At 48.3% G+C, this 23,815-nt stretch overlaps 1 protein-coding gene and 1 long non-coding RNA gene across 3 annotated transcripts in view; one reads left to right on the top strand and one right to left on the bottom strand.

Annotated features, from left to right (window-relative positions):
* Positions 1–437: 437 nt before the first annotated feature.
* LOC121499150 lies at positions 438–12,822 on the bottom strand. 2 transcript variants are annotated; one of them, XR_005990023.1, is made up of 4 exons: positions 11,339–12,822; positions 3,052–8,341; positions 2,143–2,227; positions 438–1,058 (listed from the first exon to the last, which is right to left on the bottom strand). It is a non-coding gene; the product is annotated as an uncharacterized LOC121499150 (long non-coding RNA). The 2 variants fall into 2 exon arrangements; XR_005990022.1 differs by lacking the exon at positions 11,339–12,822 and having other exon boundaries at positions 3,052–10,087.
* Positions 12,823–13,073: 251 nt separating this feature from the next.
* ZHX2 (zinc fingers and homeoboxes 2) overlaps positions 13,074–23,815 on the top strand; it is a 162,893-nt gene continuing 152,151 nt past the window's right edge. Inside the window, exon 1 of the mRNA XM_041769418.1 lies at positions 13,074–13,978. The gene's annotated coding sequence lies outside the window, so the exon portion shown is untranslated. The remainder of the gene's footprint in view (positions 13,979–23,815) is intronic.

The raw sequence follows: 23,815 nt of genomic DNA, 5'->3' as shown, positions 1-23,815 counted from the left end.
GCTCTAGACAAAGGATTACTGCCTGGATACACAGCTCAGACCCTGTCCAGCTCTCCCTGGCATATTGCCATTTAAAACCCAATTGAGTGGTATGGGCATGATTACCTGCATAAGAAACAGAGATTAAACATACCACCATCAACAATAGTACTTATAACTGCTATTCAGTGCTATGTACCTTCAATTTAACCCTCTTAACAACCTGGAGATTGAAATAACTTGGTGAGTATTGTTAGGCCTATTTTTCACAAAGAATACAGAGGAAAAGAGAGTTGTTCTTGCCATTCGTACCTCAGAGAGAAGATGTCTGAGATAGTATTCACACTCAGAACTGCCTAACTCTGAACCCTGCTCCTAACCATGAGGCCATAGCAACTCTTCTAAGGAATTAAGGAATATCCCAGAAGCATCTCAGTTCGGTAGAGATTTATTGATCACATACTATGTGCTTCTAAGCCTTAGAGATCCAATATGACAGAAATGGTCCCAATAAAATTTAGAGTTCAATTAATACAACTATGGCGTTTATTCATTCAACAAACATTTGTTGAGAATCTGTATGTCAAATAATGCCAAGTGTTTGAAGATGCAGCTGTGAACAAAGAAAAAGGCAAAGATGCTGTCTTCATAATGTTAGGACATTTCAAAACAATGTAATTGGGCATTTTCGGCAGGCAGTAGGTTAATTGAAAGGTGAAACTAGAGTCCTACACTTGGCTCTTGGTAGGATATGCCTTCCCAGCCTGCCTGGTAGTCCTCCAGCTGTTGGTGGAAAGTCTGGCTGCTGTGGGGGGCAGTCGCTCACCCTGGCACTTATCAGAGTCACATCCCAGGAGCAGGTCAGAGAAGGGCTGGCTGCTTTATACCCAGTGGTGCTGAATCCCTGTAGTTCTCCAGTTATCATAAGGGGTGTCAGGAAGTTCTCCTCACAAGTACTCCAAAGGAGATGAGTTTTGATCCACTTTCTTTTAAAGAGTATTCTTTCATTAAAGAGTAACTTTGTCCGTATGGTGAGCATAGAATAAGGTATCCAGTAGTTGAATCACTATGTTGTATGCCTGGAATTAATGTAACATTGTGTGTCAATTATATTTCAATTAAAAAAACACCACCACCACCACTCCCTCACAGGGAAGGGGCAACAAAAGATTCCAACCACAATGGAATCAAACTAGAAATTAATTACAGTGAAGCAATGGAAAAATCTCCAAATACTTGAAAACTAAAAAAAAAAAAATTAAACATAGAACTTCAACAAAATTAAATTTTTTGCTCTGTGAGAGACCATGTCAAATGTATGAAAAACCAAGCTACAGAGTCAAAGAAAATATTTGCAAATCATATATCCCACAAAGGAGTGCTATTCAGAATATATTAAGATTTCTCAAAACTCAATTGTATAACAACAAACAATCTAATTAGAAGATGGGCAAGAGACACAATGAGACATTTCACCAAAGAGGAGATACAGATGGCAAATAAGCACATCAAAAGATGTTCAATATCATTAGCCATTAGGGAAATGCAAATTATAGCCACAATGAGATACCACTACACACCTATCAGAAATGCTAAAATAAAAAATGTCTACAATCCCAAATGCTGACGAAGATGCAGAGAAACTGGATTACTCAGACATTGCGGGTGGAATTATAAAATGGTACAGCCACTTGGGGAAACTGTTTGGCAGTTTCTAACAAAACAAAAAGTGCATTGATCATATGGCCTGCAGTTGCACTCCTGGGCATTTATCCCACATGAATGAAGTCTTTAGGTTTACAGCAAAACCTGTCTACAAAGGTTTATAGCATCTTTATTCAGAATAGCCAGAAATTAGAAAAGACCCAGATGTCCTTCAACATGTAAATGGTTTAAAAAAAACCGTAACACATTCATATCAAAGAATATTACTCAAGAATAAAAACAAATTGGGAAGCCTGGGTGGCTCAGTGGTTGAGCATCTGCCCTTGGCTCAGGTCGCAATCTTGGGGTCCTAGGATCAAGTTCTGCATCAGGCTCCCCTCAGGGAAGTCTGCTTCTCCCCCTACCTACATCTCTGCCTCTCTCTCTGTGTCTCTTGTAAATAAATAAATAAAATCTTTTAAAAAAGGATAAAAACAAATCACTGATACATGCACCAACCTGTTGGAATCTCCAGAGAATTATTCCGAGCAGAAAAACCCCAGTCCTAAAGTCACTTACTGTATGCTTCCATTTATGTAAGATCCTGAAATGACAGAATTTTAGGAATGGTGAGCAGATTGGTGGTGGCCAAGGAAGAGAAGTGGGTATCGATACAAAAGGACAACATGAGGGATCCTCTGCTTGTGAATCTATAATTATCTCAAAATTTAAAATTCTTAATTAAAGAAATAACTACAACATAAAAAAATAAACTTTAAATTTCATAGAACAAAAAAAAAAAAAGTTTTTTAAAGACTGCAGGAAAACAACTAGTGAAATCCAAATAAGGCCTGTACCAGTATTGTACCAACATCAACTTTTTCATTTTGAAAAATTACTAGTGCCATTGGGGGAAGCTAGGTGAAGAGTACATGAGATCTTCCTAATACTAGCTTTGTAACTTCTTGGGAACCTCAAATGACTTCAAAATACAAAGTTGTAATTTTTTAAAAACCACTTAATGTTCTAATTTTTCTTATCTTCAATCAATTCTTAAAGGACCGCAGACCAGCACAGGTCTGGTATCTGTATGTCCATGTGACCACTACATAGATACACCCACTACCCTGGAAAGAACACAATCTATGAGGTGTACATCAGTTTGGGGGGGGGGGTTGTTTGTTTGTTTGTTTGTTTGCACATCAGTTCTAAATCAGAAATCTCAACTCAGGCATAAAAGACTCACAAGTTTCTTTCATTTCTGTAATGCAATTTCATCTGTATTTTGAGTTGCTGTTCAGCCAATGTGGTGGAAATAATCTCAGGCAATTTGGCTCCTGGGAGATGGCCCAGGTTTTAGGAGATTTACATGACTTCTGATATCAATGTGGGATTTGGGGGGTGGGGGCAGGGGTAGGGGAGAAACACCTTCTTATCTTCAGTATCTTCGGTCCACAGGGCCATCTTCTGGGGATCCATCAACCATCATCTCTGAGTTCTTGGTCCACATAGGTCATAACCCCTGGACTCCACCTGCAAGGCTTCTTGTACCCATCAACACCATCTCTACCACTTGTGTTTGCCTCCTATGGCTGCTGTAACAGATGACCACAAATGTAGTGGCTTAAAACAACACAAAGGTGCTAAGTTACAGGTATGGAGGTCGGGAGTCTGGAAAGGGGGTGATGGGGCTAAAATCAAGCTATGGCAGGGCTACATTCCTTTGTGGAGGCTCCAGAGGAGAATCCATTTTCTTGTTTCTTCCTCCTTCTACAGGCTGCCTGCATTCCCTGGCTTGTGGCTCAAAGACTCTGATCTTTAGCTTCTATCATCCCATCTCCTCTGACTCCAACCCCTTAACTCCCTTTTATAAAGACCCTCGCAATGCTGTCAGGCCCACCCCAACGTATCTGCACAGAGAATAGGTCACGTGAGCACACAGTGAGGTGACAGCTGCCCATGAGCCAAGGGAAGAGACCTCAGAATGAAATCCACATCTAGGGCACCTTAGTCTTGGGCTCCTAGTCTCCAGAACTAGGACAAATGAACATCTGTTGTTGAAGGCCCTCACCCCCCTAGTCTGTGGTGTTCAGTCATGACAGCTAACAGACTAAGGGAGCCTGTTGGTCATGTGAGCTGTCTATCCAGAACCCAGAATGAGGCTGACATACCCACAAAGATGAAGGCAGTGTAGTGAGGGGTGCCCCCACCCATGCTGAAACCAGAACTAAGGAGACTCGGGCCCTCAGGAGCCATGCCCCTGAGAGGAAGTGTGGAGCTGGGCCACACATGTCCAGAGACTCAGAAGCAGAAGCAGAAGGCAGGGAAGGTTTTACTGAAAACCCCTCCTTGTGGAAACTAGGAGTAAAGAGAGGCCTTCCCTTCACTGTCATATGTGACCATCAAAAGTGCATGTTCCCATCCATTTATTCATTCAACATTTACTCAGCATCTGTTATCTTTCTTCTATTGCTATGTAAGAAATTACCACAAACTGAAGAGCGTAAAACAACACAAATTCATTATCACACAACTTACAGGTCAGAAGTCTGGACATCGCACCATTGGCTTTTCTGCTCAGGGTACTCACTAGGTGAAAACAAAGTGTGGGCCAGAGCTGCTGTTCTGGTCTGGGGCCTCAGGGTGTTCTTCCAAGCCCTGTGGTAATTGACTGAATTCATTTCCTTGTGGTTGTAGGACTGAGGTCTCTGTTGTCTTGTTATGGGTCAGCCAGGGGCTGCTCTCAGCTCCTACAGGTGGCTCTCAGGTCCTTGCCACACGGAACCCTCCATCTCAGCAACAGAGAGCCTCTCTTGTATAGAATCCCTCTCCTGCTTTGAATGTCTCTGACTTCTTCTTCAACCAGCCAGAAAAGCCTATCTGCTTCTAAAGGGCTCATATGATTAGATCAGGCCTATCCAGATAATCTTCATAATCTCCAGATTTTAAGGTCAACTGAGTTGAGACTTTAATTACATTTGCAATATCCTTTCACAGCAGGTACCTAGCTTAGTGTTTGAACACCCACAGGGGCTGTGGATCCTGGGGCCATCTCAAGAGTTCTACCTACCACAAACCCCGTTTTAGGCAAGACAGGAGGACAGAGATGCCTGGGAAAACACTCATCCATGGGGGACTTACAGTCAAGTGGACACAGCAAATACAAAGAAGGGACTAGATTTCAAGGCAAAAGGAAAAGGCAACAACATTCTGTAGGACTTCGGAAGAGGCTGGTATCACTCCCTCAGGAAGAGTAGAAGGTTTCCCAAAGAAGTCTGAGTCTTAAAGCATAGGAAGGGAGAAGGCATTCCAGGTGGAATTTACATTTACAAAGGTGGAAAAGACCATAACAAATTTGGGGACTGACAAGAAACCCAGCGATGCTGAGTCTTTAGAGGGCAAGGTTAGAAGAGGTGGAAGACTGGGCTGGTTGAGACCAGTTTGTGCCAGATGTCCCATGCCATCCTAGAGATAAGGGAAGCAACCAAAAGGTTGGAAGCAGGGAAAGAATCTAGCAAGATCTGTGTTTTTGGTGACAGCTGGGATAATGAAGGCAGAAATTGGAGCCAGGAAAATGAGTTAGGGTGTCTACAGCATTTCGAGTTCCTCCAACTAGCCCTATGTTTTCAGAGGGAACGATATTATAACTGATTGATCCATAAGAGGCAGACAGGTGTCAGCAGCACGAGACATGTGTCGCTGGTAGCATGTGTGGGATACGAGATGGTTTTAAATGATGCATGGACACAGCAGTAAATAGCTCTGACTCAGAGAGAAAGTTACTCCTTTCCGATGCTCTTTCCATCCTTTTAATTAGCTCAAGGAAAAGTTTTCAGTTTGGAGGTAGTCTGTCTTTGACACCTTTCTAACACTGTTCTCCCAGGTTCCACCTTCTGCAAATAACAGTATCTAGCTAGATTAATAACACGATTTCTTTCTGTAGATTATTTTTGCTGTTCCTTGCATTTGCTCCAATCAGTACTGGATTTTTTCAATTGTGATAAAAAGCTTTATTATTATTATTATTATCATATAAGTACATTTATATTTTCAAATGTGAATCAATACAACTTAAAAATGTTAAGTAATCCTGCAGATGGTACATATGCTGTTGGGGCAAATATTGTAAATGTGGTTTATACATGAGTCAATTTGGGACACACAGGTGGAACGGAAAGTAGGCAGGATTTGCAGTCAAACTTGGGTACAAGCCCCACTTCTAACTTATTAGCTGGACGGCCTATGAATAATTCACAAGCCTCTTTGTGCCTCAGTTTCCTCCTACAAATTAAAGGGATGATATACTTATTCAGAAGCTGGTGACGATTAAATGAAACAAAAATGAGAGAAGCTTCTAGGTGTAATGCATACATAGTAGGCACCTGGAATTCACAGCGTGTATCTCTGAAGAAGGATACCTTGGTTTTTGGCAACACCAAACAGGGACTTAATTCCAGCATCCACAGAGTATCTGTGCTTGGTAAAAATTACCAAAGAGTAATCACCTGCTTAGTATTTGGGATTTATGGGCAGTGGTGATTCTCAGGCTGAATCTAGCTGTTTGGTGAGAAACAACTTATATTAGGAAAAGCATTCAACTCAAGGTGGCCAGCCCAGGATCCCTTACATCCTGCAGAGATCAGTTGGATGTGGGTCTGGAATATTCAGATATATGTGCAAATGAAGTTGTAGAAAATGCTTCCGATTTTAGTTATCTACTGCTGTGTAATAAACCACCCCCAAACTTGGTAGTGCTTAACAATTACCATTCTATTATCATCTCTCACAATTCTGTGGGTTGACTGGATTACACCTGGTAGTTCTGCTCTATGTGACGTCAACTAGGGCTGCCATCACTTGGAGGGGCAATTAGCCTACAGCATTCAAGGTGGCTCGCTCATATGGCTATAGCCTGACTGGATATTAGTACATGGTGAATGATCACTAAATTTGAATTGCCATTATTATTTGCAGTCAGTAGTGCTATGGTTTTAGTACAAATATTTCCAATCACCCCATTTCCAGACACATCACACTTCCATGGCTCCATGTGAGTAACTATGTGACTAGTTCTGACCAATGAGGACTAAGTAAAAGTGATATATTACCATCTGGCTGAACATTTCATTGTCTGTACAAGATCTTTTTTCTCTTGCTCAATATTGGCTGAGTCTGATGAATGTGTTGACTGCTTTGTTAGCCTGAGTTCCTGAGTGACTGTGATGGTCAGAGCCTCCTTGCTGACCCCTTATGGACATGTAGCAAAAGCAAGAAATAAAGATCGGGGAGTTATTTGTTACTGCAACATATTTTAGCCCATTCATACCAGTGCAATGCCATTTTTGTTGTTGTTCAATCTTGCAATGAACAAAATATTATTATGGTCTCATTAAAGGTGGTACATAATAAAAGCATTCAAATTCTTACGGACAAGAAAAAATAGCCATCATATAAGGACCAACTTCACTACAGAGGGTTCACGATACACAGGGCCATTTAAAATATGTTTGTACTTCCCACTGGGTTCCTTTCATTACTCATAAATATCCGCACAACAAAGAGGCCATTTCTTTCCATCCCTTTACCAAGCTTTACTCATGCTCTTGGAATTTATCACTACCTGATATATTTCATATTTACTTATTGATATATTTCATATTTACTTATTATCTAGTTCTAAAATAAGCTGTGTATCCCAGGCCCTAAAACGGTGTATGAAACAAAGTAGACAATTTTTTAAATTTAATGCAGGTATACATATACATATATATATAATAAAATGTTCACTGCGCTTTCTTCTGGGTGGTAAAACTGAACACTATCTATCCATTTATCTAATGTATTTATTTTTGCTTATCCATCCTCTCAACAAATATGTTTTATTTATGGGAATTTTCATTTTCAATGATTAATATGTATTATTTTCATATGAGAAATGATAATAATAGGTAACATTTACTGAGCGCTCACCGTGGGTCAAGCACTAAAGCTCAATACTTTACATGAATTATCTCAACCTCCCTGGGAGATAGGTCTAATCATTATCCCCATTTAGTATTCATAGATAAGGATACTAACATTTAGAGAAGTTAAATGAGCACAGGGGCTGGAATTCAAACCCCAGATCTCTGTGCAATGGCCAAATAACTAACCAGACAATGTATACCTCAGGATGCATACATAAGCTCATTATAAAGAATAAATAGGCACATTCACACATGTTGTCTCATTGGAGGCTCACAAAAATCTTAAGAAGGTAAGCCAGCAGGCATTATTATCCCCACTTCAAAGACCAAGTCTTGGGCCCATATGACTGCATCTTGCCATCTGCCTCATACCACATCTTTGCAACAGGTGCTTCCTCTCCCCTCCTCATAAGCCTTTTCCCCCACAATACTTGGCTATGCACATCTTTCCTTTGCATACCGAATGAAGACACAGCTCTGTTTCTCCACGGCAGCTTGAGGCTTTGTTGCTTATAAGCTAATCTGCATGGGGGTTAACATAAGCCAGAAGTTAAGAGACTTTGGGTTCTGGTCTTGGCACGGCCACCAACTGAGAGCCTCAGTTTTCCCACCTGTAAAATGAGCCGGTTGGAGAAACAGATTCAAAGGACCAGTGCAGAGCTAACGCTGTTCATGCTGGGAATCCAAAAGAGGACTGACCGGTGACGCTCTTCCTCACCAGATCAAAGCCCACGCACTAGAGAAATAGAAGCCTGGAGCACAGGAAATGAAGCTCTTAGCAAAGATCATTCTAGGTAAACAGAAAACGTACGCAGTCTTGAACAGCATTGGTGCCCTATTACTGGATGAACCCTGACAAGAATGTACTTCATTCATTCACTCAAATCAGCAATCACTTATTGGGCACCTATGTATAACACACCAGGCAGGTTTAAGCGCATGAATACAGCAGCAAACGAAACAATCTATGCGCTTACAGGAACCTTACATTATAGTGGAAAGACAACAAATAAATGAATAAGCACATTGCACAGTATACGGTAACAAAGACCTTGCCAGGTGATAATTCTCTTCCAGGACATTGCAAAAGAGAGGGGCAAAGTCTGATAGGGCCCCTTTCAGATATGGCTTTGGGCCTCTTCTGGTATAATAGCAAATGATGAAAAGGGGCACAGAAATAGCACTGGCCTTGCAGTTATGAGACCTGGAGTTAAATCATGGTTCTGGATGTAGACTGAGAACTTGGAAACTACTACACACTGTATACAGTAGCTACAACCTGCACAAGCTTCAGGAACCCTCTCTGTACAATGGGGGTAGTAGTACCCACCCTGCTTACCTTACAGGAACGAGGCAAGGATCAAACTAGACAACAAAATCAAATAAATATCAAGCTCTGGGGTTTCCCCACTCTGTAAACTTTCTGTTCTGAACAGATGTGAAGTCCAGCTCCTGCTATAGACTCCTATAGACTCGAACACATCAGGTCCCAGCATCCAAACTACCAAAGGCATGGGATTCCAGCTCAAAGCAGGAGACATTTTGTATCAAACCATGAGATGAGGGGTCATAGACGTGGAAGGAAACAGCGTCTGTCTAGCAAGCTTCCTTTTGTCCTTCTACTTGCAGGTATTCGGCAAAGCGATCTAAATGTTCCAAAAGGTCACACTCTGCCTTGCTTTCTTATATGTTTTGTCAGTAGGGGCTGTTCTAGGCTACAGTTGGTAAATTGATATTTAATAGCTTTCATTTCTCTTATCAGTCTTATAATGGAAAAATTAAATAAATGTAACATGTGGAAGGATATATACTGAAGTTATAAACAGGACCTGGTTGGACTGCTGATAATCATTTCCTTTTTCTTGTTTGCTTCTCTGTATTTTGTGCTTTCTTTTCTCATCCATACAAAAATATTTATCTAGGGATCAGACAGCTGGAAGGGGCCATCCTGCAATTCACATCTTAATTCCAAATCTTTCTGCTCTGCCACCTTTCCTTTGGGTTTATAAACCAGTGTGGATTTGTTGTCATTAGATTAGGGCCTCCTCAGGGATAATGCTGTGTTTTTTATTCCTTCTCCTCCTGCAATTGCTAAATTTGCAAGACTTCCTAGACAGGCCTGGTTCTCATCCAGTTATGAACAGAAGCTGCTTTCTCCTTGCTAGGCATCTATAAAACACCATGATAGACTCTGGTCCTTCCTTGGTTTCAAAGCCTCTAGACAAAGATTTGAATCCAGGTTCTACTAATTACTGGCTGGGTGAGTTTAGAGAAGCTTCTTAACCTCTCTGAACTGCAGTTTTGTCATTTATAAGATGAGGGAGACAATACTCACAGAGTAGGTGGTTGTAAGGATTTGGCAAGATAATGCATATGAGGGATGCTTGGGTGGCTCAGCGGTTGAGTGTCTACCTTAGGCTCAGGGTGAGATCCCAGAGTCCCAGGATCGAGCCCTGCATCTGGCTCGATCTGTGAGGAGCCTGCTTTTCCCTCTATGTCTCTGCCTCTCTCTCTCTCTCTGTCTCTCATGAATAAATAAATAAAATCTTAAAAAAAAAAAAAAAAAGAACTCTGGCTCAGGCCTCTGATGAACCCAGCTTAAATCCTTGTTCCCTGAATGCCTCAGGTAAATGATGACATTTCTCTGAGCCTCAATTTCCTCACCTGTAAAACAGGAATAATAGTATGACTTACCTTAACAGTGATTCTCAAAATGGGATCCAAGCACCCTGGAGGCCCCCAAGACCTTTTTGGGGCTCCTCAAACTCATCTTCATAATAGGGCATATTACTTGCCCTTTTCTTTCTCACACCCTCACAAGTATATTGTCGTTTAAAGAGGCTGTAGGACCTGTAACACCTCACAAGAGACCCCTCCTGGGACCTGGACCTGGTTTTATGCACCGTTAAAACAAAACAAAACAAAAAAACAAAAACAAAATCATCTTCATAATAGGGCACATTACTTGCCCTTTTCTCTTTCACACCCTCGCAAGTATATTGTCGTTTATAGAGGCTGTAGGACCTGTAATGGTGTCACTGTTCTGATGGCTAATGGAAAGTGTGCCTGCAAATTTCTGTGTTTTAATTTTTTCAATTTCATTTCTAATATGGCAAATATCAATAGGCATGTAACTCACACAGACAAAAGCTTTTTGGGGTCCTAAGTAATTATAAGAGTTTAAAGGGACCTGAAACAAAACATTTTTGAGAATCACTGCCAGGCCAGGTAGCATTGTTGTAAAGATTATATGGCAACTGGCATATGCATACAAAGCACTTAATAAACATTATTCTTATAATTATTGATTCCAAAGCTCCTGAATCATATTAGGGTCTATCTACTCCACCTATACATAAAGCAAACAAATCATACCACTTAATGCAAGGTCACCCTGTTTTTATTCACTGCTGTTTATGTAGTGAAAGTTTAGTCCGTGCTAAACTTTGAACAATTCACAGGCACTGCAACACATCAGAAACCTCCATGGTGTCCATGACATAGAAGACATGGGAACCCAAAGGACAGTGAGAGGACTACCCTGCTCGGCTCAACCCTGACCCTTCCCACCCTGTTAACCTCTCACCCAGCTGGAGGCAAATGGGAACAAGGTGGAGGCACCAGGAACCTCACTTACAGAAAATCCTCCTAAGTGATTGGCTATCAAGAGGAGGCACAGCCTCAAAATGGGAATAGTTTCCTTAAGGTTTCGGTAATTTCCATGGAAACAAACTGAGAACTATACTTACTTTTAAGGGGGATGGAGGTGGGCAGTGGAATGACCTAGAAGAGTGAAGGGCAAGTGAGAGCAAGACCTGAAAGAGCCGAGAATAAGCAATATAAAATTATTAAAGTTGGTGGGGGATAACCCCCCCTTTTTTTCTTTTACTCTTCTGGCACACCCTTGAGGGAAGAGATCTAAAACAGTCTTCCAAGATTCTCATGTTGACAGCAACTACACTGGGATCTTAAAAGTCATCAAATGAGTCTGAGAAAGATGCGAGGCGATCTGGGTCACGGCCATCAAGGAAGTTGTTGATGAATCCGTTAAGAGCTGCATCAGCAGTTCGCCTCTGGGGTCCGTGAACACCGCACAAGAGACCTGGACCTGGTTTTATGCGCTGTTATTAAAAAGGAAAAAAAACAAAACAAAAACAAAACAAAAAACGAACCGACAGGCCCTACATGAGCAATAAGCGAACAAACAGGTGCAGACCAGTAGGACAATTTTGCATATGAGCTATTTTTATTGTCAAAACTTCTGGAGACCCAACGGGGGGCTACGTTAGAGAAACCGGAGCCCCTGGGGGCGCCCCTCGGACAACCTCCCGCCCGGTGTCCTCTCCCCAGCCTAAGAAACGAGAGTGTCAGGAGGTCAGCCGCTGCGCGGGCCACGCGGCCACCGCCAGGGCAGCCGTCCCCGCCCCAGGGCGCCGCCCGCCCCCGGCCACTCCGCCGCGCACCGCCACCTGTTGCTGCCCCTGCGCCCGGAGCCGAGTCGCAAACCGCCGCTAGAGTTCGTTCTAATTCCCCGGAGCAGAGGCTGGCCGGGAAGCCCCGACGCTCCGCGCCTGCTAATCCTCGGGGCGGGCGGGGACTCGGCAGAGCCTCCCAGCCCCCGGCTCCCTTTGTGTCCTCGCCGCGCCCGGACTGTCAGGAGGAGACCCCGGCCCCATCCCCGGGCCCGGCCCCGCGCGCGCGCGCCCGCCCGCCCGCGCCCCACTCCCACCGGGAAAGGCAAAGGCTGCCGCAGCGAGCGGCCCCTGGAGGGGCAACGGGTCGGTCCGGGCAGGAACGCGAGGCGCAGGCAGGTTGCCCCGTGAGGTTCCGAAGCGTCCCCCGGACCCCGAATTCCTTAGGGCTCCAGAGCGCAGCGCCGGGGCGGGAACGCCGCGCCCAGAGCGCAGGTTCGCGGCACCGCGGCACCGAGGCCGCGGGCGGAGGGCAGCGGGATCCGGGCCCGCCTTTACTCCAAGACGCCCGCGGGGAGCCGGGCCGGGGCCGGGGCCGGGGCCGGGGGCGCTTAGGGACCCGTCCCCGCCGGGAACGCCAAGGTCCCAGCTCCGCAAGCGACCCGCCCTGCTTCCGAGGGACCTCCTGGGCGGGCGAGCGCCGCAGGGGCGCGCATTTCTCCGCGTCTGAGAATCCCAGCGAACGCCGGCCCGGCAGGAGTTTAAGTCCGCTCCCGGGGCGTCTGTTTGTTTATTGGCTCTTAAGGGGAAAAAAAGTTTGAGGATCTTTAACCAACCTCAGACCCGGCGCAAGCGCAAACCTCCGAATCTCCCCAGCAAAAGTCCTCTCGTTTCAAGTCGTTATATAAGTGGGGGGGGGGGGGGGGGCTCTGTCACCCTCCCTACCCGAAGCCCTCTTATTACTATTCCAGGAGCAAAACGTATCTCGCTTTTTTTTAAAAAAAATTTTTTTTAATTTTTTTTTTTAATTTTTATTTTATTTTATTTTTTTTTTAGTTGTTATCTCCCGGAGCCCAAAGACGGGAGAAAGCGCAGGCGGCGCCCTGGGCGCGCGGGGCGGCCCCACCCGCGCGCGGCCCCCCGGCGCCGGGAGAGGGGCGCGGGGTCTGGGGTGCCAGCCGGCTCGGGGCCAGCAGCCGCGCCCCGCGGTCCCTCTGTCTGCCGCTCCACGTGGTCAGGATCAACAGTTTGTTGAGCTCATCAGTGACACCTTGAACTTTTCATAAAGAAAATGGGTATTGCACCGGGAGGGTTTGGCCGCGGCCGCCGGGCCGGGTCATGCTTAATATTCAATGATCTCGCTCGCGCCTCCCCCTCCTCCCCTCGCAGAAATTCCACCGAGTCCGTTACTGGGCTCAGACTTTTAAGTTAATTTACTGCCCCCCCCCCCCCAACCACCACCACCAGCCTCGGCTAGTAACCAGCGCCTTCGGGGCCAGCCTCCCCCCCACCCCCCCTGGCTCCCGCCTGAAAATGACATTTCGCCGGCGTCTCCGGAGGGGGCTGAATTTCACTTTGTAACTTTCTGCGGAACCCGAGCCCGGGTGGCAGCTCGGGTGGTGGTATCGTATGCAAATACGCATGCTGACGTTACAGATCATGTGGGTTTTGGCGTAGATTCCCCACTGATCGAGACATTTTTTTTCCCCTTTTTTTTTTCCCTTCTTTTTTTTTTTTTTTTTTTTGTTTTTTTTTTTTCCCCCTTTTAAAAATTTTTTGGCCACTGTTCCCCGGCTCCGGGGGCTCCTCCTGTCCGTCGGTCTGGCAGGCCGGCCGTGCCCCTCTTTCCCACGGAGCCCGGCGCCCGGTGGGGAGTGGGGAGTGGGTGGGGGGAGCCAGCAGAGTTCCATTTTGGAACGCCCGCGCCGCGTCTCCGCGCTCCCAGCCCGGGTCCCCGCGTCCCCAGCCCCGGCGCAGGTAAGAAACTTCGCCTCGGCGCCCGGCACCCCCCGCCCGGCGCCGCCAGCCCCGAGCCCCGCACGCCGGGCGCCGGCCACTCCAGCGCAACTTTCCCACCGCCGCCGCCGCCGCCGCCGCGGCTCCCGAAAATGTGTTGTTAATGGGACTTGGCCGGGGTTTGCGATTGGGAAGGGGTGGGGGTGGCGGGGCGGGGGGGAGGTGCGGAGGGGCGCGGGGGAGGGTGCGAGCCCTTTTTGCAGGGTGGGAGGAAATAGGAGCATCCGGAGGTGGTGGTGGGGGGGGTGCGGGGGTAGCGCGGGGGGGGGCGGGGGGCAGATTTTTTTTTTTTTTTTTGAGAGTTTCGATGACAAGTTTGGATAAACGGGAGCCGGAGCGAGGAGGAGGAGGAGGAGGAGGAAAAACATGTCTACGTTTCCCTATGTCGACATAAGCCACAAAAAAATATGGCGTCCGCTTTCGACAGGGCGTTACGTAGACCCGACTCTGTTTTTATTTATTTATTTATTTCGTGGCCGTCTCCCTCCCTCCGGGCCCGGGCGCGGCGCTTTGTGCAAACGGGGCAGGTCCCGCGGGGACTCCGGCGGGACGAGGCCGGGCCCGGCGGGTCTGGCAGGCAGGGGCTGCGTGTGCGAGCCGCCCCCCCCCCGCCCGCGCTCCCCGCGCTCCCCGCGCTCCCCGCTCCCGGTGACGACTCGCCGTCCTGTGGTGGCAGGAAGCATGACGCCGTGGGCTGAGGCTGCCTCTGCTCTCGGCGCCGCCGGTGGCTGCGGGCGGCCGCGAGCTACCTGCCGGGGGCAGGGCGGGAGCGGCGGGCTCAGGTGGCGGGGCGCCCGCGAGGGGGGGAGGGGAGGGCAGGGGAGGGCGGGGCAGGCGGGGCGGGGGGCCGCGGTCCGCCGCCGCCGGCCGGCCCACGCCCGCCCCTGCCCGCCGAGGCGCCCACGCTCGCCCCCGGAGCGGCAGCTGGCGCTGGCGTCCGCCCCACGGGAGAGCGGTTCATCTTTGTTGCTGTTGCGGCGTCTTTGTGGCTTCCCCGGGACTTGGTGTCCTCGCCCCTGCAAACTTGCCCTCTCCCCGCGCCCTCCCTCTGCAGGAGGCTGCGGAGACGGGGGGGAGCGGAAAGTTGGGAGCCAGTGAGCATCCCAGGACGGTCCCCCCGCCCCGGAGCCGTGCGGAGCGCTCTCTCTCTCTCTCTCTCTCTCTCTCTCTCTCTCTCTCTCTCTCTCTCGGTGCTCGGGAAGGCTGGGGAGAAAACTTGGGGAAGCCAAGTTGTGATTTGATTTGCTCCGGCTTCCACCTGATTGATCGGCTTCAAAGCCAGTGGGGTCTCTGCCTTCCAGTTTGGGGACTGCCTTTTGTTTGTCCGGGCGCTGGGGAGCAGAGGTGGGGGGACGCTGACTTTCCCTGGACCCATCCCCTGGGAGAGAGGCATTGGCCTGCGGACCCCTGGGGTCCTCTGAGCCCTGCCAGGCCCTAGCTAGAGTTCTTTCTTCCCCTACCTGATGCATCTTGGGTCAAGTCAGCAGCAGGCCCCGTTGGGCAGGATTTGGAGGGGCAGGAATCCCTCCCCTTAATCCCTTGGGTAGCTCAGGCCTCCCACACTTACCCTGTTAACCCCCCACACACACTCCTTTATGTAGAGCAGAAATTAATGCCTGTTGAAGTGAAGGGGTGAGCTTCTGAGAGCCCTTCAAGATTTCAGTCAAAAGGTGATTTTCTATTTATGAGGGCCCTGAGTTTAAGCAGTTCAGTCCCAGGGCAGCAATGTCAAGACGCATTTGGATGACAACCAAGTGGAATAAATATCTTGTAAAATGGCATGTTTAAAAGTAAAAATAGATTAATGGAGCCCTCAAGTGCTTGAATGGAACTAACATAAAGGTTTTGATTCAACTTTAAGGGAAAATTATATAAAGCTGTATATACACACTTCTTTCCGGGGGGGGGGGGGCAGGGGGCGGGGAGGAGCACAAGATTGAAATGCACCTGACAGTAACTGGACCCGTGATCTGTGGGAATCTTGTTGGTGTTGAAAAGCCATGCTTTGATTGTTCTTGTGTGCACATGTGCCTTCTGGCTAGGTTTGATGTCAGTGAGGTTCCACCTGAAGTTAACAGCTTCTTAAGGGGAAATTCAGAAGCCAAGGATTCAGGGTAAATGTGATACATGAACCAATCCCCATTGAGAGGAAAAGATCAAAATGACAGGGTTTGTTGGTACTCGAGAAAAGTATTCTCCTGATGTAAATGCGGTGCACCTTGAGCTGCAGAAAGGGAACCCTTCTCAACTGCCTCCTCTACACCAGGGCCCTGTGATTGAGTGGGATGCCCCACGTTTGACAAAAAGAATAAGGACAATGTTTGATAATGGTTGCTAACATTTACTGTTTTAGTACACCAGCACGATGCTTTATATTCTACAGGCTTTATCAGTTAATTCCTACCAAAAGCCTGTGAGATAAGTACTATGATTATCCGCAGTTTACAGTTGAAGAAACCGGAGGCTCAGAAGGGTGAAGAAATTTGTCCCAAGCTGCAGAGTAAAAAAATGAAGTCAGTGTGCCAAGCCAGGCCTTATTTCAATACCCTCCGTATGGCAGCTCCGGGGCATGGGGAGTCCTCATTATACGAAAAAGTAAAGGGACAGGTGCAGGTATGAAAAAGAAGGAACAGTGATCACTGCCTGGGGGTCCGAACTCCAGAACTTTCCTGGGCTTCACTCCTTTACTCGTTTATTTAGCAGCTATGTGTTGATTTATTCGTTCATTCAGCCGCTATAATAATCATCCTAATAAGAGTGCAGTCATTAAACATTTTTATATGCCAAGACCCCTTGTAAGTGCTTATGATTATTTTGTCTTCCTGACAACCCTGTGGGGTAAGTACTGTCACCCTGTCCCTTTTATAGATGAGGAAGCAGAGGCACAGAGAGGTTAGTAAGCGGAGCGCCAGACCCCGAAATGCGCACACTTTGCGCCCCAGTGCACCGCTCTAGACATTATCGAAATACTGGTGGCGTAAAGCTCCCCCAACCTCAATGCAAAACACTGCTCCAGGCCCTAGGAGAGGCTGGCAGGATCCGGACCCCCTACCCCCTAGGAATCTGAGCTGCAGGACAGGCCAAATCAAGCAGGATTAACTAAGTGCTGTAATTGAGAAAAGTAACTGCTGTGGGAGCGTCATTACTGTGCTCCGAGGGAATCGTGGAGGATTTCCTAAAGGGGGTAGCATCTCAACTGACCCATGGAATGAGGAGGAACAATGTCTGGAGGTGTGTCGGATATGATTGCATTCAGCTGGTAGCAGCAGAAATCCTAACTACCCGCCGCTTAACAGGAGGGGGGCTTACTTGTTTGGGACAAGGAGAAAGGAGAGTGGGGGTGATGCCTCCGCTGTTCTGGGGACCCAGGCTCTGGCTCTCCACTATGCCATCCTCCTTAGGTATAGGCCTTTGGCCCCAGGTCTGTGTTCTTGAGGGGAGAAGGTGGTTGCTGTGTCTCCAGGCTTCACATCTCCATCCCAGGGAAGAGAAAGCAGGATGAGTGAGGCTTAGAACATGTACCTGGTATGGCTTCACTGTTTCATCTGGGAAGAGCTGCCTCTCCGGGACTTGTGTCCCTAGGTCGTCGACCAGAGCCGTGCCACCCGGCCACCCAGGGAGGGACAATCATGCATTTGGGGGGTAGGCACGTTGCTGCCATGAGCAAATTGGGGTGAATGGTGGAATGGTTGTTGAGTTGGTGCATAAAGAATGGCCTAAGAGGAGAAGAGGAAGACAGGTGTTCCTGGTGAAGGCAAAACTGTGTCCTGGGAGCTGTGCGTATTCTGAGGAGGTGAAGACAGGGATGCAGGGAAGGTTGTGCGAAGAGATGATGCCAGACTTGGGGATGGATGTGGAGGAGGTTGGCTTTGAATCCATAGGTACTGGGGAGCTACGGCTGGTTTCTAAGAAGGGACAGTAGTGTGTCTTGTGCCGACTAATCAGCTTGGTTCTTACTTCAAATGAGTTCTGGAAAGTTTTGGACAGGGGCCCAGTTTTACCTTAGGGTGGAAAGAAGAGAGTACAATAAGAAAGGGAGGGAGAGGGGGAGATTTCTTTTAGGTCCTGCCAATAGGAATCCAAAGTTAACCTGATGTTAGTCAACTATTACTAGCTCTCCCTTGTCGTATCTCAGTTAGCAGAACTGAAAACCATGGAGGTAGGTACCATTATTCCCCCGAGCACCCCACTTGGCCTCTCTCCTGACCATTGGGTACCTGGGTCCTACCTGCATCAGCAGAATAACTTTGGCCATGACCCTTCACTTTTGCTTTATTTATTTAAGGATTTATTAGAGAGAGAGAGAGCTTCAGCGTGTAAGCTGGGGTGGGGGTGAGGAGAGGGGGGAGAGAATCCCAAGCAGACCCCCTACTGAGCACAGAGCCCAAAGCAGGGTTCGATTCCCTGAGCCTGAGATCATGACCTGAGCTGAACTCAAGAGTCAGACGCCTAACGGATAGAGCCACCCAGGCCCCCTGCTTCACCTTTGCTTTAAATCAAGGGGATGACATCAGAGGCCCTTCTGTCAGGTTTTCCCCACTCTGGATCCTCCAGCAAGGACTGACATCCCTGATTCTCTGCTCAGTTTATTAGCTTTATGACTTTGAGCTGTTACTTATCTCTCGAGACCTCAATTTCCTCATCCCGAAAATGGAGATTGTTCTAATAGCTGGGTGTTAGAACCCCCACCAGTATTAGGGGTTATTGTGCAGCTTGAGAAGAAATTTATGAAAGAAAGGGCTTAGCACAGCACCTAACACTGTGTTCAGGACACACCTCCTATTGTCACCATCATCACCACCAGCTTCATCATGGTCACTGCCCCATGACCTCTGGCATGTGACCTTATTGTATCCTTGAGGTGCCAAGTGATTAACATACATGGATCTTTATCATTGATTCCAAGACCAGAGTGTCCCCATCTCTTTGTGTCCTCCTCCCTCCCCTGCCATGTGCATACGCACTGGTTGGTGGCAGGTCTGAGCAACCACTGAAATGGAAAGCCTTCCCGGAATATCGCAGTGAGACCCTGGTGCAGTATTCAGGTACTGTAATGTGCTGTGTCATGGTCAAATCCAGACAGCGCAGTTCTAAAAGGATGCTTGGCTACTCACATGCTCCTGTGGTAGCAATCAAGTAGACTTTGCTTTTAGTATTGACAAGGTAGTTTCATTTTTTAACTGAAAAAGAAAAATCCCCCCTGATTCCCCTCCCCCACCATTCTGGAAGGCCCCCACCCTACATGGAACAGGTTGTGATTTTAAGAGCATCCACCCACAATCTATTTCCTGTTCCTATGCTTATAGTCATGCGTTTTTGAGAGGGCTTGGTTGGCAATGGTGTGAGTGTACCTGTGTGAGTGTAGACCCCTGAGGAGAAAGATGGTCCTGACAACAGTATGTTGTCTTTAAAAGTTTAAAGTGGAATATAAAAAGGCCCCCAAACACTGGTTCTGGCTGACACCTGTCCCTCCCCTCCCCCCCATGAACAATTTACCATTTAAAAGCCACAGTTCCCACCCATTCTTCCTCCTTGCCCCCCCCCCCAGCCCACTAGTACTAGAAACACTTAGTGGAGATTAAATCTTATTACACAGTGTTTCACTGCAATAGTAGTTACCACAGAGAATCTGCAGTGAATGAAGTGCCTGTACGATTGATCCACGGGGGGATCGATGTTAAGGAGTATGATCTGGGCATTCACTCTGGTATAAGAGATTTGTGGTATGTTTTGGGGGCGCACGGGCTTCGTCTGGGACAGAAAAGTGAGAACCATATGATGGGTTCACTTTGGGGTTTAAAGCCATGCTGGGTTTACCCTATAGGGGAAAACCAGCAAAATCCTGGGAACCATTTGCTGTCAACTTCTTTCTGTGTGGGGAGTAGATTCATGTCTCCCCAGGGCCTCAGAGAGTAGCCAAGTCGAGTTAGCTCCTCCTTTGGGAGGGAACTGTCCCTGTTGGGGGCCCAGGACAGACTCTGGGAGAGAGAAGAAGCCCACTGTTGAGAAGGGAATAGGGAAGGCATGAACAAGACCTCCTGGGCTATAGGTTCTCAGTGGCTTGGTTGGGTGGCTGCAACTGCGGCTTTGGACTCCAGAACACCTTCAGAGGACCGAGAAAGGGCCAGAAGTCTAAAGCGAGGAAGCAGCATGCACTCATGCATTCATGGGCTGTGCAAACACGATGCTGTACATCAGCGCTGCAGAAAGACTCAAGAAAAACCCTCCGTGGTGGGGCTGACATTCATCCCTGCCCCCCAGCTGTCTTGCCCCTCACCCCCTGCCTCGTCTACCCTGACTGGTGAGATGGCACTAAGCTCCCTGTGCACCCAGACAACACCGCAGACACATGGTGTTGCCACCCGAGGAACAGCAACACTCCCCCAAACTGAACGCCTGCTATGTACCGGGCACTCTGCTAAACACTTTCCTTTCACTGTGTCGCTCAGTGTGACCATGAGGGGTACTGCCAGAGAAGGAGGGTAGCCCCATTGCAAAGACAGGAAACCAACGCTCAGAAAGGTTAGGTGCTTGCTGGAGGCCACAGAGAGGAGGTCGCCAAGTCAGGATTCGAACTCAGACCAGTCTGGTCCCAAGGCTCATGTTCGTCGCTGTCCCCAGGTCTTTCTGAAGTCTTCTGGAGGTGCCCTGCCCCAGGATGGAAGTATGGTGAGAAGGGGCAGCTTTAGAACCGTGTTTCTGGGCAGTCTGATTGCTTTTTTGCTAGAGGGGTGTAAGGGTGTGGGTGTGCATGCGTGCATGAGTATGTGTGTGTGTGTGTAAGTTTAGTCAAAACAGAAGAGCTTTCCAAAATCCATGCTTCTAATCCCTGGTCCTCCAAATACCCCACCACCACCAACTACCCCACCCCAAGAGAGACAACTCTAAAGCCTCCATCAGTGTCTAAGAGAACATTCTTCAGAGGGCACTGCACCCTTTCCACCCTCTCCTTGGCTGTAGGGAGAGGGAGTCCCGGGGGGCTGCACTCCTGGGGACCAAGGAGAATCTGGGTGGTACTTTCGGGATGCTGAATGACCTTGCCAGCCAATGGGGGAAGGAGATGGAGGGAGCGGGCGTTGGGAGGGTGGAGATGGCTGTGTTGCTGTTTTTATACAATAAAAGAGGATCATTGTAATTGGGAGCCCTTGAATCATAACACGTCTGCCTATGGCTCTCTCCAGCTGCAGAGCCATTTAGTTAAATAGCGCACAGAAAACTCCTTTCAGCTGATAATACTTTCCCGCTGTTCTTAAAATACAAGACTGAGCCGAATTGCTGTAACGACAAAGCCATCTCAGGCTCCCCCAGCCCCCGGGTGTACCCAGAGCCCCCACGGAATCTCCCGAGCCTGCGGAGGAGGACATTTAGAAATTATTTTCATTTGTGCTGCACCCTTGCCTTTTTGGAAACAGCTCCTTTAAGATATTTGCACACAGTCTGGTCGGAGCTGGATGTCATAGCCAAGTTGTTGGGGGGGGGGTGTGGCCCGGAAGGGGCAGAGAGAGGCCAGAATGCCAGTGCTGGTAGGGATAAGGGGTGTGTCTTTGCTTTTTTGTGGCGGGCACTGGGAAATGGGGAGATATGCACTGCCCCCCTGGCCAAGAAATTTAGGGGAAGGGACGGGGGTGGCTCCAGGCAGCAGCGGAGAGAAGCACAGACCCTCACGGAACCTCCCCTAGCAGAGCTGCTGAGGGTTGGCCGTCCTGTAGAAAGGCCTGTTACCCTCTTCTGGGGAACTTTGTGTCACAGGATTAATTGCCAGCACGCAGGGAACGTCTGCCAGAGCCACACAGCCCAGGAGAGCTGAAGAGTTCACATTGTCTCCAAGAGCAAGGGCTCTTGGGCACACAGAGCCACAGGGTAGAGACCATTTGGATCCCGCCGTGGGCTAATGGTAGGCATCCCAAAGACGGAGGGCTGCACTCGGCACTGTGAAATCGAACAGGGCCTGACTTCAGCACTTTCGGAAATGGGATTTATGAGTCTTCTGGTGCAAAGTCTAATGCCCTCTGGGATCTCTGGAGGAGGAGGTCAGGGAGCAGGGGATGAGTCTCATAGCAGCATGTGCAATAGCAGGATCAAGGGATGTTCTAGCTGGAAGGAACCTCAGGGAGCACCTAGCCCAATGTAGGGAAACTGAGGCCCAGAGAGGTAAGCCAATTTGCCCAAGATTACACGATCACATGGCAATATATCACTCTTCCTCGTCTATACGGTCTAGCTTGCAGCTCTTGTTTCCTTGGGCCTTCCCTAACAGCTTCTTTGCCCACTTCTTTCCCTCCATTCAATCAACACACACTTAGCACCTGCCAGAGGAGGAAAGTGGTGTCCCTGTCCCTGCGCACTGGATGTCCTCTGTCATTGGCACTTAGCAACCACAGTGGTCATCATGCTGACACTGTAGGCACAGTGCTGAGCACTATTTGTGGGTTGGTTCGTGAAAGTCCCAGAGATAGAAGAAGTCTTATCTCTTTAACAGGTGAGGAAGAGTGGAGCGGGAAGCCCCTTGCCCAGGGTTTCTGGGAGCCAGGCAGCCTTCCCCGGCACCTGGTGCTCTCCACGCTGGGCCATGGGCAGCCTCTCCCGCCCTGCGTGCACTTGTGGCCCCCCTGGCCCTGATGACAACGAATGGCCCCGGTGGCCAGCCGCCACCGAGGGTGACACAAGGATGCACGTGCATTTGGGGCTTGGCATAGGGCTTTCTCATGCGTAGTCCCCCCCCCCCACCAATTTATGGAATACCAACTGTGTGTAGGCACCTCACACCATCACATCGTCACAGCAGAGCCCAGGTGAGTGACCCTGAGGAGCAGGTAGTGTGAGGACAGAGGCAGGACGCAATGCAGGTCTATGGAATCCAAGAGTGGAGCAGTTTTATCCACCTCAGGCATGCTGCAGCCATCACTGGCTGATTGGGAGTTCTCTGTGGACAGGGACAGGTCACTTGGGGACACAGGATCACCAGGGGCTGCCCAGGTTAGTTTCCCTGAAGTCCCCCTAACATTAAAGGAATTTGAGGCACTTCAGGCAACTTTCGACTGAGCAGCAGGTACTTGAGCATATATAGAAGTACCGATTATAATATATAGGGTGCTGGGTGCCAGGCCCTGTGCAGCTCTGGACGTGGTGTTAGCATTAGCCTATATTTGAAATGAACCGAAGGTGTGACAGGCACACCTTAAAACTCACCCATTTATAAAGTGTACGATTAATTGATTTTTAGTGTATTTACATTTGTATAGCCATCACAACAATCTAATTTTAGAACATTTCCATCATCTCAAAAAGAGATACTGTGCCCATTAGCCGTCATGGCCCAGCCCTCTCTGCAGCCACCTTCCCCAAGCCTAGGCCATCTGTTCTACTTTCTGCCTCTACAGATCTCCCATATTGGAGAAACCATATAATATGTGGTCTTTCCTATTTAATGTCTTTCATTTAGCATAGGGTCCTGGAGGCTCATCCGTGTTACAGTGCATCAGTACTTCATTGTTTTCATGGCTCAATCGTATTCCGTTGTGTGGCTGTGTCTGCAAGGGCTGCCGTAACAGAGTGCCACAGACGGGGTGGCTTCAACAACAGACATTTATTTTCCCATAGTTCTGGAGGCTGGACACTCAAGATCAAAGTGTAAGCACATTCGATTGCTTCTGAGGCCGCTCTCCTTGGCTTGCGGATGGCTGCCTTCTCACATGGCCTCACGTGGCCTTCCCTGGTGTCCTTCCGTGTGTCCAAATTTCCTCTGATGAGGACACCTGTCAGATTGGGTTAGGGACCACATTAAGGGCTTCATTCTAA

The sequence above is a fragment of the Vulpes lagopus genome, chromosome 9 (genome assembly GCF_018345385.1).
Source record: "Vulpes lagopus strain Blue_001 chromosome 9, ASM1834538v1, whole genome shotgun sequence".
NCBI classification, from domain to species: Eukaryota; Metazoa; Chordata; class Mammalia; order Carnivora; family Canidae; genus Vulpes; species Vulpes lagopus.
The sequence above is the reverse complement of the archived record's forward strand: the minus strand, read 5'-3'. Positions and strand labels throughout refer to the sequence as shown.